This window comes from Eretmochelys imbricata, chromosome 1, assembly GCF_965152235.1.
Source record: "Eretmochelys imbricata isolate rEreImb1 chromosome 1, rEreImb1.hap1, whole genome shotgun sequence".
Lineage (NCBI taxonomy): Eukaryota > Metazoa > Chordata > Testudines > Cheloniidae > Eretmochelys > Eretmochelys imbricata.
The window spans coordinates 314,107,048-314,120,889 of record NC_135572.1 but is presented as its reverse complement, the minus strand read 5'-3'; positions in this window follow the sequence as shown (position 1 = coordinate 314,120,889).

Sequence of the window (13,842 nt, the reverse complement as noted above, 5' to 3'; positions counted from 1 at the left end):
CTTCAGTTGCTATTAATAAATTTCCTGAAATACTTTGGGAAAAAAAACCCCTAGTCTACCAAAATAACACTTGTCTGTCATAAATTAGCTGTTTAGAGTCCAATCTTTTTCCTTTCAAAGTCAATGCAAATCTCCCACTGACTTTATATGGGAATATGACTTGGCCCCAAATATTTGGAATTTTTAATATGATAGTGCCTCCTAAATATTGGGTGTTTTTTTTAAAAATCGCAAAGTACTGCAAATGCCCTGAGTTCTGACACAAAATAATTGCATCAATACTTGATGACCATTTGCATTGGTGCATTCATCAGCCATGTATGCACATTTTTGGAATGTGGTGAGAGAGTTCTTCTCTTTTTCAGCTGTTGAGTCTTTCACTGTTGCACCACATGCGTCTAGCCAGTCAGTTGAGTTTCTTGCAGAAAGATAGTGAGCATTTGCTGATCTTGTTCGGAATCAGTGTTCAACCTCAGGATGAACAAGTGACAATGCACTTAACATTTGCCTCCAGTTTGTAGTGTGTGGTATCTCTTGCCTAAATAGAAAGTATGATGCCACGCCCATGTTTGTTCGCATGAACTGTATTGTGTCTCCAGCATTCTTAACAGCCTCATTAACACTCACCAGTGCTGTCCTTGGTTAGTGGAGACTCAGAGTTCAGAGGTGCTTTCACATGAATTTACCTCCCAGGTGGGGGGCAAGAAGGCATCTTGCTCATTCCTCCAGCTGCTCACTGTTTGCTCTGGCCACTGTTTTTCGTTGTGCCACTGTTCACTCCATCGCTCTGTTGCCAATGGCCCTGCGCCATCACCTTCTGCTGCCACCTGCCACTGTGACCTCTGCTAGTTGGTCTCTTGAGGTTCCACTAGCTCTCAGTGATTTCAGCTGAGCTCTCAGTGTGGGAACCTTGCTGCTAGTGCAGGCTGGGCCATCTCTTCCACAGAAACACTGTCCCACAGCAGGTCTAAGCACTTAGACCTGATTATCAGTGATTTCAGCTGTAGTGATCACTTAACAAAACAAAGACTATCTATGGAGCCTAACCACTCTGTCTTTAAACAGTGGAGAGGGGCAGGTCAAATCGTACTTGTGACTCAGTTAGACCATCAAGCAAAACACCTGCCCCCACCCTCTCTCTTGATGCCCTCAATCAAGACAGGCTAAGTACAGTTCTACTGCCCTTTACTCATACAATAAGAATAACAACATTTCTTTACCCCCCCCCCCCCGCATTCAAGTGATTTGTAACCCAACCACAGCCAAAATCTATCACTTGGGCAACACAGCTCTGTTTGCTGGATACCTAAGTAGATTAGGTGTGAGTGTAAATACAATCTGGTCCTGAAGCCTTTCCCCCCAACCCCCAGCTCATCACTAGCTGTCACTATTAGGCTGGCCAACATCATCGAAATGAATGCTCTGACATTGCCATAAAAAACAACAGCTGTATAAGGAAGCTAGTCTATGTTCATACTTTTCAAATCCATTATACTTTTTCAGATACACGTATTTTATGATACACGTTATATGCCTTTAAAGTGTGTATTAATGTTTCAATTTCAATTCAAATTTCCAAACAATCACTAAATTGGTGACATTGCATGTAACTAGTTCACAAAACTGTGTGTTGGGGGGGGCGGTTGGGGAAATTCGGCGGGGGGGAGAGTAAACACCCCAATGTGGGGGTTTAGGGAAATCCCCGCTCACATGTGAGATCATGACCTGGAGCTGCCATCATATGAGGCATACATCTTAAGACATCACATAGGCAAGATATGACAAAAACAAGCTCATTTAAGAATAGTATATGTGGATAGACTGGGTCTCTTCACCATTGTAAATCAGGATTAATTCCATTACTACAATAATATTGATAAGCAGCACCAAGTAATAAGTTATTTGTGAGCCATATTCTGAGCTCAGTTCCACCAAGTAAATCCAAAAGAACTCCTATTAGTAGCTCTATGATAGTGTAATATCAGAATCTTTATATCTTTACTCCATCAGGGTGATTCTGAAATATAGAGTCAAATAACTATAAAGTCCCATTTCACTAGATGGAAACTGCACCTCTTAAGAAAGAGACCAAAAACCATTCAGTTTTTGGCTTCTTTTTCTGCTACTAGCCTATGAGGGAAAAAAAAATTGAGTCAAAGTGCCTTATTGGATGTAAGACAGTTCATCGGCAAGAAACTTAGCCTTCTCTCTGCTGAGAAGAATTACTGCTTACTCACCTAGAACACATCATTCTTCAAGAGACCTCAAGCAGTTTATTCCAACATGTCTTTTCCAGCATTATAGTCTGACACCTGCCTCACACATGAACACAGTGTGTCTGCTGATATGACTGAGAGATTCACTCTGGTCTTCCAGACTCAACTCCAACTGTGTACTGACAATGTTTTAAACAAATGGCTCCCATAACATTACCCTCTTTTCTTTTAAGGAACTCTGCATAGGAAGGGTGTATGTGCGGATAGAGCGGAGAATGGAGGGATGAAGCGGGTCTATAATTTGTCTTTCCATTAAAATGAAAATGCTTTCTCAAACACAACCAACAAGGGAGGCACCACTTGGCAAACAAATATTAAGTGAACTTGCTGGACACATTAATACTTTGTTCCAGAAAAGTATACTGAGTGTATTGTTAGTATAGCACCATGTTCAGCTTGTATAGTTTGATGTGGGGGCAAAGACCTTACAGAGAATTGAGGCATCTTCTTCCATATGATTTTTTAATTAGCTGCCATCCGCTGCAAATTGGCCCACTAAAAAAATGCTTGTCACAGTATTTTTTATATATCCCAGGAACAATTCACCTTGTGATGTATCCAGAGAGAGGGGTGAAGTCTATCAGTAGAAGGGCGCTCACTCCAACCCTCCCCTCTGCTGGTGGTAGATTTTTAACAATGGGCTGTTGGGAGTGCCCAAGAACTCCTCTCCAGCACATCACTGCTGGACTCCCCTAGGATTAATTCAGGGGTGTAACAGAGCACAAGATCCATGAATGGCCCAGGGGGTAGCTGCCAGACTCCAACATAAGCAAAGAAAAGTGAGTTTCCCAGACTGCTTCTCCCAGCGCTGCTTCTGGTTGGCTTGTTTTCCATATTCACAGTGATGCTTTCTAACTGTAACTTATGTAGTAGCCCAACCAGGATTTATCTTTCCTTTTCAGGTCTTTTGGGACTAAGTAAAAGCAGCATGTGGAGGATGTGATAGTGAGATGTCCCTTAGCTCCAGAGAAATCCAAGATGTAACACCTTTGACTCCCAACTTTCCTTTACAGTTTGAATGTAGTCAAGTCAGCCAGAGGGTGTACACTCCCAGAAATTTCCATCTCTCTCCTTCTGTGTGCTCCTTTCTTTCCTATTCCCTTTCTCCTGTTTAAAAGCTATCTTCTTTGGCTGGTTTGCTGTGCAAGAGAATGAATCCAAAATGGAAGAAGACCTGCCATTTATAGAACCAGCCCCTTCTGCAAGTGGGATTGCACATATCAGATGGCCATGCTAAGGATTAACAGTGTGTGCCACAGCTCTAGTTGAGCAACCCTTCTTGGACACTCACCAGACGGCTTCAAGAGGACCCAGCTGCTGGACCCCATGTGTTTTAAGCCTTCAGAGTCTGAACAGAGCCCAGACACTGTCCCTATCTTGGAGTCCCTAGGCACACCCTCACAGTGCAGATCTTCTATCTAGCATCCCCTCTTGAGAGCAGCCTGCTGCCCAATCCCTGGAACTAGTACTGGCCCCTCAAGATTGCCTGTATCTTAAAAACACCCTCTCCCACAATCTCGCCCAAGGTGTGAGCTGTCTGGATTATCATTTAACTCTCTCGGGAGGCACTTGATAAGGTGTAGCACATAACACATATAGGCTTTGCACAGGACTCAAACACAGCATTTACTTAAGCATGGGAAATACACAGAAAGTATAGATCATATAGAAAACAACAAACAACATGAATGCAATGCCCCTTACTCTAGCTCGATCTTCCTTTGTCAGTCCTTGGGGGACCATTTTTGTTCAGATAGGCAGGGTTCCCCCATGCCTCATCAGGCTCCTACAGCAGCTTCCCTCATCTTGAGTTCATGAAAATGGCTAAAGATCCTGAATTAATCAGCTCCTGCCCTTTATTAACCTTCCAGTCCCTCAGCCAGGTGACCTCCAGATAAGCCTCAACAGAGGATCACAGAACTCTGGCATGTGACTTTGTTGACACGTGATCCCTTCCCTGACAAATCAATTCTCCTGCCTAGGAGTCAGCCTATTATGTAGATCGATCCCATTTCAATGGGAGAGCACTTAAGTCAATGACCCTCTATCTATAGTCAACCCTGTATCACTAAGACTTGGAGTTTTAGTCTGACATAGAGACAAGCAGACAGCAGAGAAGACAACTAGTCCCTACATTGAAAATGGAGTTTTCAGTTGGATAAACATACATACAGAGCATTCATAATCTGACACAGAATTCATAAATTGTACAGACAGATTTCCCAAATCATCACAGCATTCATGCAGCTCTAGACCTGACTGCAGTGCTAGCTCTGCAGGAGGGGGTGCCAGAGAGCCAGAATCCTTATTGATTTAATACGATTAAAGTCAAGTCTTTGTGCATATATTTTCATATGCAATATATCATACCATCTTATTTGCTTTTCTTCACATTTATTTGCAGGCTCTGCAATTGTGTGATAACAATGACCAGCACCTTGTGTTGCCCCTGAAGGCTGGGTATATTACACTGTAGATAGGGAAGTGAATAGGATAGTTGTCTTTTGCCAGAAGTTAAATTTTACAATTAGAGTCTACAGCACCCCATGTAGGTGGATGTAAAATGTTACCAAATCAGCATTCCCCACTCACACTGGTGGGGTAACATTTTGTACCCACTTGATACAGTTGTAAATAACTCCACAAAATGCAAGACAGATGACAAACCTGTCCTGTGTTTTACATCCATGGATTATCACAATAGACACATAAAACCATACGTAGCAGGGACCTGGTATATTTCTCAACTGCATTTTCAGAACTCAGTACAAATCACTGACAGGATTAAAGTATAGATTGGTAAAAGTGAAACTACTTTTCAATTTCTATGACAAAACAAACACCAATCTTTTGGGGGGTTTTAGTTAGAATATTCTTGAATCTCATCTCACTAGTAAACTGAGTAAAGGAGAATTATGATACTGACATGTCATAGTCCTAAATTGAAAAGACTAAGGGTATGTCTACACTACGAAATTAGGTCAAATTTATAGAAATCTTTTTTTTAGAAATCTTTTTTATATATTCGAGTGTTTGTGTCCCCACAGAAAATGCTCTAAGTGCATTAAGTGCATTAACTCGGTGGAGTGCTTCCACAGTACCGAGGCTAGAGTCGACTTCCGGAGTGTTGCACTGTGGGTAGCTATCCCACAGTTCCCGCAGTCTCCGCTGCCCATTGGAATTCTGGGTTGAGATCCCAATGCCTGATGGGGCTAAAACATTGTCGCGGGTGGTTCTGGGTACATATCATCAGGCCCCCGTTCCCTCCCTCCCTCCGTGAAAGCAGCAACAGACAATCGTTTCACGCCTTTTTTCTTGAGTTACCTGTGCAGATGCCATACCACAGCAAGCATGGAGCCCGCTCAGGTAACTGTCACTGTATGTCTCCTGGGTGCTGGCAGACATGGTACTGCATTGCTACACAGCAGCAGCAACCCATTGCCTTGTGGCAGCAGACGGTACAGTAGGACTGGTAGCCGTCATCATCATGTCCGAGGTGCTCCTGGTCGCCTCTGTGAGGTCGATCAGGAGCGCCTGGACAGACATGGGTGCAGGGACTAAATTTGGAGTGACTTGACCAGGTCATTCTCTTTAGTCCTGCAGTCAGTCCTATTGAATCATCTTATGGTGAGCAGGCAGGCGATTCGGATTGCTAGCAGTCCTACTGTACCATTTTCTGCCAGGCAGGCAAGAGATGAGGATGGCTAGCAGTCCTACTGCACCATCTTCTGCCAATTCTGGGCTCAGGAAACAAGCACAGACTGGTGGGACCGCATAGTGTTGCGGGTCTGGGATGATTCCCAGTGGCTGCGAAACTTTCGCATGCGTAAGGGCACTTTCATGAAACTTTGTGACTTGCTTTCCCCTGCCCTGAAGCGCATGAATACCAAGATGAGAGCAGCCCTCACAGTTGAGAAGCGAGTGGCGATAGCCTTGTGGAAGCTTGCAACGCCAGACAGCTACCAGTCAGTTGGGAATCAATTTGGAGTGGGCAAATCTACTGTGGGGGCTGCTGTGATGCAAGTAGCCAACGCAATCAAAGATCTGCTGATATCAAGGGTAGTGACCCTGGGAAATGTGCAGGTCATAGTGGATGGCTTTGCTGCAATGGGATTCCCTAACTGTGGTGGGGCCATAGACGGAACCCATATCCCCATCTTGGCACCGGAGCACCAAGCCGGCGACTACATAAACCGCAAGGGGTACTTTTCAATAGTGCTGCAAGCTCTGGTGGATCACAAGGGATGTTTCACCAACATCAACGTGGGATGGCCAGGAAAGGTACGTGACGCTCGCATCTTCAGGAACTCTGGTCTGTTTCAAAAGATGCAAGAAGGGACTTTATTCCCAGACCAGAAAATAACCGTTGGGGATGTTGAAATGCCTATATGTATCCTTGGGGACCCAGCCTACCCCTTAATGCCATGGCTCATGAAGCCGTACACAGGCAGCCTGGACAGTAGTCAGGAGCTGTTCAACTACAGGCTGAGCAAGCGCAGAATGGTGGTAGAATGTGCATTTGGACGTTTAAAGGCACGCTGGCGCAGTTTACTGACTCGCTTAGACCTCAGCAAAACCAATATTCCCACTGTTATTACTGCTTGCTGTGTGCTCCACAATATCTGTGAGAGTAAGGGGGAGACATTTTTGGCAGGGTGGGAGGTTGAGGCAAATCGCCTGGCTGCTGGTTACGCGCAGCCAGACACCAGGGCGGTTAGAAGAGCACAGGAGGGCGCGGTGCGCATCAGAGAAGCTTTGAAAACCAGTTTCATGACTGGCCAGGGTATGGTGTGAAAGTCCTGTTTGTTTCTCCTTGATGAAACCCCCTCCGACCCTTGGTTCACTCTACTTCCCTGTAAGCTAACCACTCTCCCCTCCTCCCTTTGATCTTGCAGAGGCAATAAAGTCACTGTTGCTTCAAATTCATGCATTCTTTATTCATTCATCAGACAAATAGGGGGATGACTACCAAGGTAGCCCAGGAGGGGTGGTGGAGGAGGGAAGGAAAATGCCACACAGCACTTTAAAAGTTTACAACTTTAAAATTTATTGAATGCCAGCCTTCTGTTTTTTGGGCAATCCTCTGTGGTGGAGTGGCTGGTTGGCCGGAGGCCCCCCCACCGCGTTCTTGGGCATCTGGGTGTGGAGGCTATGGAACTTGGGGAGGAGGGCAGTTGGTTACACAGGGGCTGTAGTGGCAGTCTGTGCTCCAGCTGCCTTTGCTGCAGCTCAACCATACACTGGAGCATACTGGTTTGATTCTCCAGCAGCCTCAGCATTGAATCCTGCCTCCTCTCATCACACTGCCGCCAGATTTGAGCTTCAGCCCTGTCTTCAGCCCGCCACTTACTCTCTTCAGCCCGCCACTTACTCCTCCCGGTCATTTTGTGCTTTCCTGCACTCTGACATTATTTGCCTCCACGCATTCGTCTGTGCTCTGTCAGTGTGGGAGGACAGAATGAGCTCAGAGAACATTTCATCACGAGTGCGTTTTTTCTTTCTTTCTAATCTTCATTAGCCTCTGGGAAGGAGAAGATCCTGTGATCATTGAAACACATGCAGCTGGTGGAGAGAAAATAAAGGGACAGCGGTATTTAAAAAGACACATTTTATAAAACAGTGGCTACACTCTTTCAGGGTAAACCTTGCTGTTAACATTACATACATAGTACATGTGCTTTCGTTACAAGGTTGCATTTTGCCTCCCCCCACCGCGTGGCTACCCCCTCAACCCTCCCCCCTCCCCGTGGCTAACAGCGGGGAACATTTCTATTCAGCCACAGGCAAACAGCCCAGCAGGAATGGGCTCCTCTGAGTGTCCCCTGAAGAAAAGCACCCTATTTCAGCCAGGTGACCATGAATGATATCTCACTTTCCTGAGGATAACACAGAGAGATAAAGAACAGATGTTGTTTGAACGCCAGCAAACATACACTGCAATGCTTTGTTGTACAATGATTCCCAAGTACATGTTACTGGCCTGGAGTGGTAAAGTGTCCTATCATCGAGGATGCAATAAGGCTGCCCTCCCCAGAAACCTTTTGCAAAGGCTTTGGGAGTACATCCAGGAGAGTCGCGAATGCCAGGGCAAATTAATCCTTTCACATGCTTGCTTTTAAACCATGTATAGTATTTTAAAAGGTACACTCACCGGAGGTCCCTTCTCTGCCTGCCAGGTCCAGGAGACAGCCTTGGGTGGGTTCGGGGGGTACTGGCTCCAGGTCCAGGGTGAGAAACAGTTCCTGGCTGTCGGAAAAACCGGTTTCTCCACTTGCTTGCTGTGAGCTATCTTCCTCGTCCCCAAAACCTGCTTCTGTGTTGCCTCCATCTCCATTGAGGGAGTCAAACAACACGGCTGGGGTACAGGTGGCTGAACCCCCTAAAATGGCATGCAGCTCATCATAGAAGCGGCATGTTTGGGGCTCTGACCCGGAGTGGCTGTTCGCCTCTCTGGTTTTCTGGTAGGCTTGCCTCAGCTCCTTAAGTTTCACGCGACACTGCTTTGTGTCCCTGTTATGGCCTCTGTCCTTCATGCCCTTGGAGATTTTGACAAAGGTTTTGGCATTTCGAAAACTGGAACGGAGTTCTGATAGCACGGATTCCTCTCCCCATACAGCGATCAGAGCCCGTACCTCCCATTCGGTCCATGCTGAAGCTCTTTTGCGATTCTGGGACTCCATCCTGGTCACCTCTGCTGATGAGCTCTGCATGGTAACCTCTGCTGATGAGCTCTGCATGGTCACCTGCAGCTTGCCACGCTGGCCAAACAGGAAATGAGATTCAAAAGTTCGCGGTTCTTTTCCTGTCTACCTGGCCAGTGCATCTGAGTTAAGAGTGCTGTCCAGAGCGGTCACAATGGAGCACTCTGGGATAGCTCCCGGAGGCCAATACCATCGAATTGTGTCCACAGTACCCCAAATTCGACCCAGCAAGGCCGATTTAAGTGCTAATCCACTTGTCAGGGGTGGAGTAAGGAAATCGATTTTAAGAGCCCTTTAAGTCGAAAGAAAGGGCTTCATCGTGTGGATGGGTGCAGGTTTACACCGATTTAACACTGCTAAATTCGACCTAAATTAGGCCTAGTGTAGACCAGGGCTAAGGATTATTATTGCTGATAAGAATAAGATCTCTAAAGGAGTGACCAATTTCTGTCGGTGGTACTATGAACATTATGAACATACACAGTAGCAATATTTAGGCATAGATCCAGGGAATTAACAGTTGACAGAATGAAGAAAATGTACATACACAGCATTTGGGATTATGTTATATATTATAACAGAATGATCCACAAAGCATAAGGCTGCATGTGAACTGGTGGTTAGGACAGGCAAGTGGGAGTAAAGAAACGTGGGTTTTATTCCCAGTTCTGCCACTGCTCACTGATATAGGGTGATGTAAGGGTTCCACAATCTAGCATTAAGTGATGTTGGACAGTCATGACTTGCAACTAATTGTCCTTCTGGAATAGACCATCACTAATTTGCGGGGGGTCTTGGGAGGGAAATAGACCTATTGTTTTGGTTATGGTTGGCTGAGAAGCGAGTGTGGTCTAGCAGGTAAATGGCATCAAGCAGACTCCCGACTCCTGACCTCACACCAATTGTGCACCTCTGACCTACACCAGAATCAAGCCCCTAGGAGTCAGTGACATTGGATCTCTTTCTAGCTCTGTCACAGTGTGACCATATGGGTGCCAAGCACTTTACCTAACTGTACTTAGGTACTCAAACTGTAAAACAAGAATAGAACCAGACTTTCAGCCTGGCCTTAACCCAGCCTCTGATTTTGCTGCTGCAATTGATTAGGCTTAGTCATGCACTTATAATTAGGATCATCATGATATTTAGATACCAGACTGAACCTACAAATCAGGTCCAAGCAATCTAACAATCTTTCTGTGTACAGACTGCAGATCCGAAAACAAGAAGCCAACTTTCACAACCTGTCCGTAACATTTACCTACCTGACAAGGGAGTTATCAGAAAGCATGAAATGTGCCTGATTCTTCTTAGGCTTGCACTGTGTCACCATTGGTACCTGTGCAAATCTGAACGGTGACATTTTACACTTTGCACTGATGACACTAGGTGCAAGGCAGTGGCCCAGGGCCTGGTTCAAAGTTGTCTTGTGGCCACTCACAACCCTCAATTAATTATTTTGGTTCAAAGACCCTTTGTGATCCCTGCCCCCACCACAACCCCTGAAAGCTTCAGTGAGAGTATCTTCTGGGGCAGCTCAGAGGAGGGAGGGAGTAGATGAAGGTTATGGCTGGGGCCCTCCTCAGGGCTGCTCAAGCCTGTGTCAGGTGGTACACTGGTCCATGGCAACCCTTGAATAGGGGAAGTGCAAGCCACATCCCTTCTATCTCTGCACTGGCCCTAAGACATCTACCTCCCAGGGCTTATAAAGTGCTTTGGAATCTTCAGGTGCAGAGCACGATAACCATGCAACGTTCCCTACTAGCATTTGTATTGCTAATTATAACTTCACACTTCAGCTGATTAACTTATTTTCTCAATTAAGTGAGTATCTCACACACATATAAAGATCCTTTACCAAGAGTTCTCTTCCTTCTTTATGAACTGGAACATTTGAGTGCTCTGCGTGTTGCACTTTTTCTCCTTCTCTCATTTCACATGGCATTGTTGTCTTGTGGAAATATTCCTCTTCTTGTAAGCTATTATGCAGCATGAACATTAATTTTTAACAGTTTTCATACTGCCTGATAAAGGGCACCACCAGCTGTATCAAGAGAGGGCATATCCATTTTTAGTGTAATGCCAGTTCCTGCAGTGATGGATTTTTATAGCTCTGCGTGAGTTCTCTGTAGGAGAGCTAACTACTGAAAGCATAATCCACAATCACAGAAGGACAACCAAGAGAAATAAATTCATGCAGTGCTACACTTGCAAACAGATCTGCAACTTCAATGTCCTGCAGGAATTTGATCAGCTGACGGAGCTGAGACGGATGAATATATATTCATAGAGTAAACATTTTCTTCAGCCTTCTTAAGAAGAAAGAAAGAAAGAAAGATGTCAGAGAGGGGAGGGAAGGATTAAGGGAGATTAAAGTTCCTGATTGCCATTATACAGTATAAAAGATAAGGACCCCAGATGTCCCCATACACATCTTTATTATTAGACAATTTATAAATGACCATTTCATATGAAGCAGCATCTCTTAATGATGCAGCGTATTCCTGGGCTTTCAGTCTTGCCTTTGTCTCAAGAAAATAATTTTTCTTGGTGGTAGACTGATAATCCAAGCAATGTACCCTTTAGAAGTCTTAAAACATTGAATAATAACCCATCTAACATAAACAGGAGCTAGTTATCTGTAGGTTACCCATTTCATTCACACCCCCTCCCCCCCCAAAGCTTGTCTGAACACTCTCAAAACATGCCAGCGATTGGAGGATAACACTACAAGCATGTATCAGGTTCCTAACAAACAAAAATGGTCAGAGCCCAAGTTCTGCATCTCATCCAGAGGTGACCTCCTGCAGCACAAATGCTCCTAGCACCATGCAAGTGTATTAGCACCTTGCTAATCACACAGCCTATGAGGGAGTCAGGCAGCCCAGGGAATAAGTCAAAAACATCTATTTTGGTTCTTTCCAAATGGATTTTTTTCTGTCTTTTCCTCGCATGAAAAAAAATATAAAATTTTGACTTTTCATCCTGATTCAGAATAAAAGTTTTTTCAAAAAAAATTGAACTTTTTTGTGGGAGAGAAAGACTTTTTTCTGGCCAGCGTTGTTTGTTACACCCACCTGTTGAGTCATGACTTAAACTGAAACTATCATTGCCTACCAACATGGAGCCCTGACCTGGTACGGGTCTGTAGGTATTAATGTAATACAAATATGAAATCAGAAGGAATGAATTCATGGTGTAATGTATTGGTACTAGCAAACACTGACACTGTCAACTAACCTATTGCCCCTTGTGCTTAACTGGACAGAGCTACATTCAGCTCATTTATTAGGCTCCACTAAATGGGGGATGAGGCAATTTTCCTGCAGGGAGCATATTACTCTAGTATTTTCACTGACTACCACTGTGATCTTGGAAAACTGCCTCTGTCCCCACGTGATACTGCAACAGTTGAAACCTCTCAGACCAATCAATCGAAAGTCCTCCCTGGTTTAAACAAGAGCAGGATGGAGGCTCTCTCAGGGAGCGGATCCTCCACTGGGGGATAGTAGCAACAACCAGGGAACCTGAGAGGAAAGCCACTTCATACCCCAGATCTGTTGATCTTTGGGACAATATTGCATGGCTGATTTGTTCTCAGGCTTCCTGGGAGGAAGTCATAAATTGCTGATAACTTGTGGATGATGGGATGCAGATTGTAGAGTTATTACAGCTCTTTTTACAAGTAATTTTTAATTCTTCTAATATGGTTTAATGGGCCTACAATTTAGGACTGGGGCATATTTCCTAAAAGGGAACAAAACAAAACTGAATTAAATAAACAGAAAAGCTCCCCAGTGTGGGGCTCAACCAAGTCCTAAGAGTCTGGCTGTGGAGCTCTCCCTCCCACAAGGGTTTTCGGAGAGGAAAAATGGTGTGATGGAAAGCAAGAGATCTGGATTCAATTCCAGGCTCTGCTATAGACTACCTATATGACCTTGGCCAAGTCACTTACTCTCTCTGAGCCTCAGTTTGCCACCTGTAAAATGGGGATAATAGCACTTCCTTACCTCTCAGGGATGTTGTGAGGATAACTACAATTAAAAATTGTGACATGCTCAAATATTATGGTATTGGGTGGGGAGGGATATATAAGTATCTAAGGTAGATAGATTTATTCTCCCCACCTCTGTTTTCCAAACATAGCCTGTTAGCTGAACATCTGTACAAAAAGAAGTTTAACCCCTTGTTCAATGGAGACAATGAAGTTTCCTTACCCTTTATCTCACTCCAATATAATTCCTAGATACTATGGTGACAGATAGATATGCTTAAGCAGATTAAACAGAAGTCAAGATTAACCAAAGGTTAACTGTATCCCCCAGTTGCACTGGCTCAAGTGCTGTTCCTAACTAGGAGCTACCCAAGAGTGGAGCCCCTAGCTTTCATCCTGTGGAGCTGCTAAGCTTCTCAGAATTGAAACTAAGGTCTAATGCAGCTGATAAGCAGCATATGAATGGAGCCCTGCAAGAATTCTGCTTCTAATGGTGCTCAGCTAGTTTTGATGCCGATATCTGGTGTCCCGAAGTCCTTGGTAAAATTGGGATTCTGCTGTCATTTCAATGCACAGCTCACCTTGATTTAATCCCCCACTTCTTTAAGGCAGCACCTCTTGTACACTAATGGATCACTTTCCAGGATATACACAGAGATTCAGCCATTAGGCTGGTTCCTTCCAGGCACCTTCAATTTACACTGAGTCTTAAAGTCATTGTAAACTATATTGGCAGCCAATGAAAGCATTCAGGAACGCTTACTATTGCAATAAAAATTAGTAGCCTAAAGCCAGCAGAAACATACTGAATAAACTGTGTGTTACTGCACCAGGTTGGGACTGTGTCAGGCTTAGGGAAGTTAGATCTGGT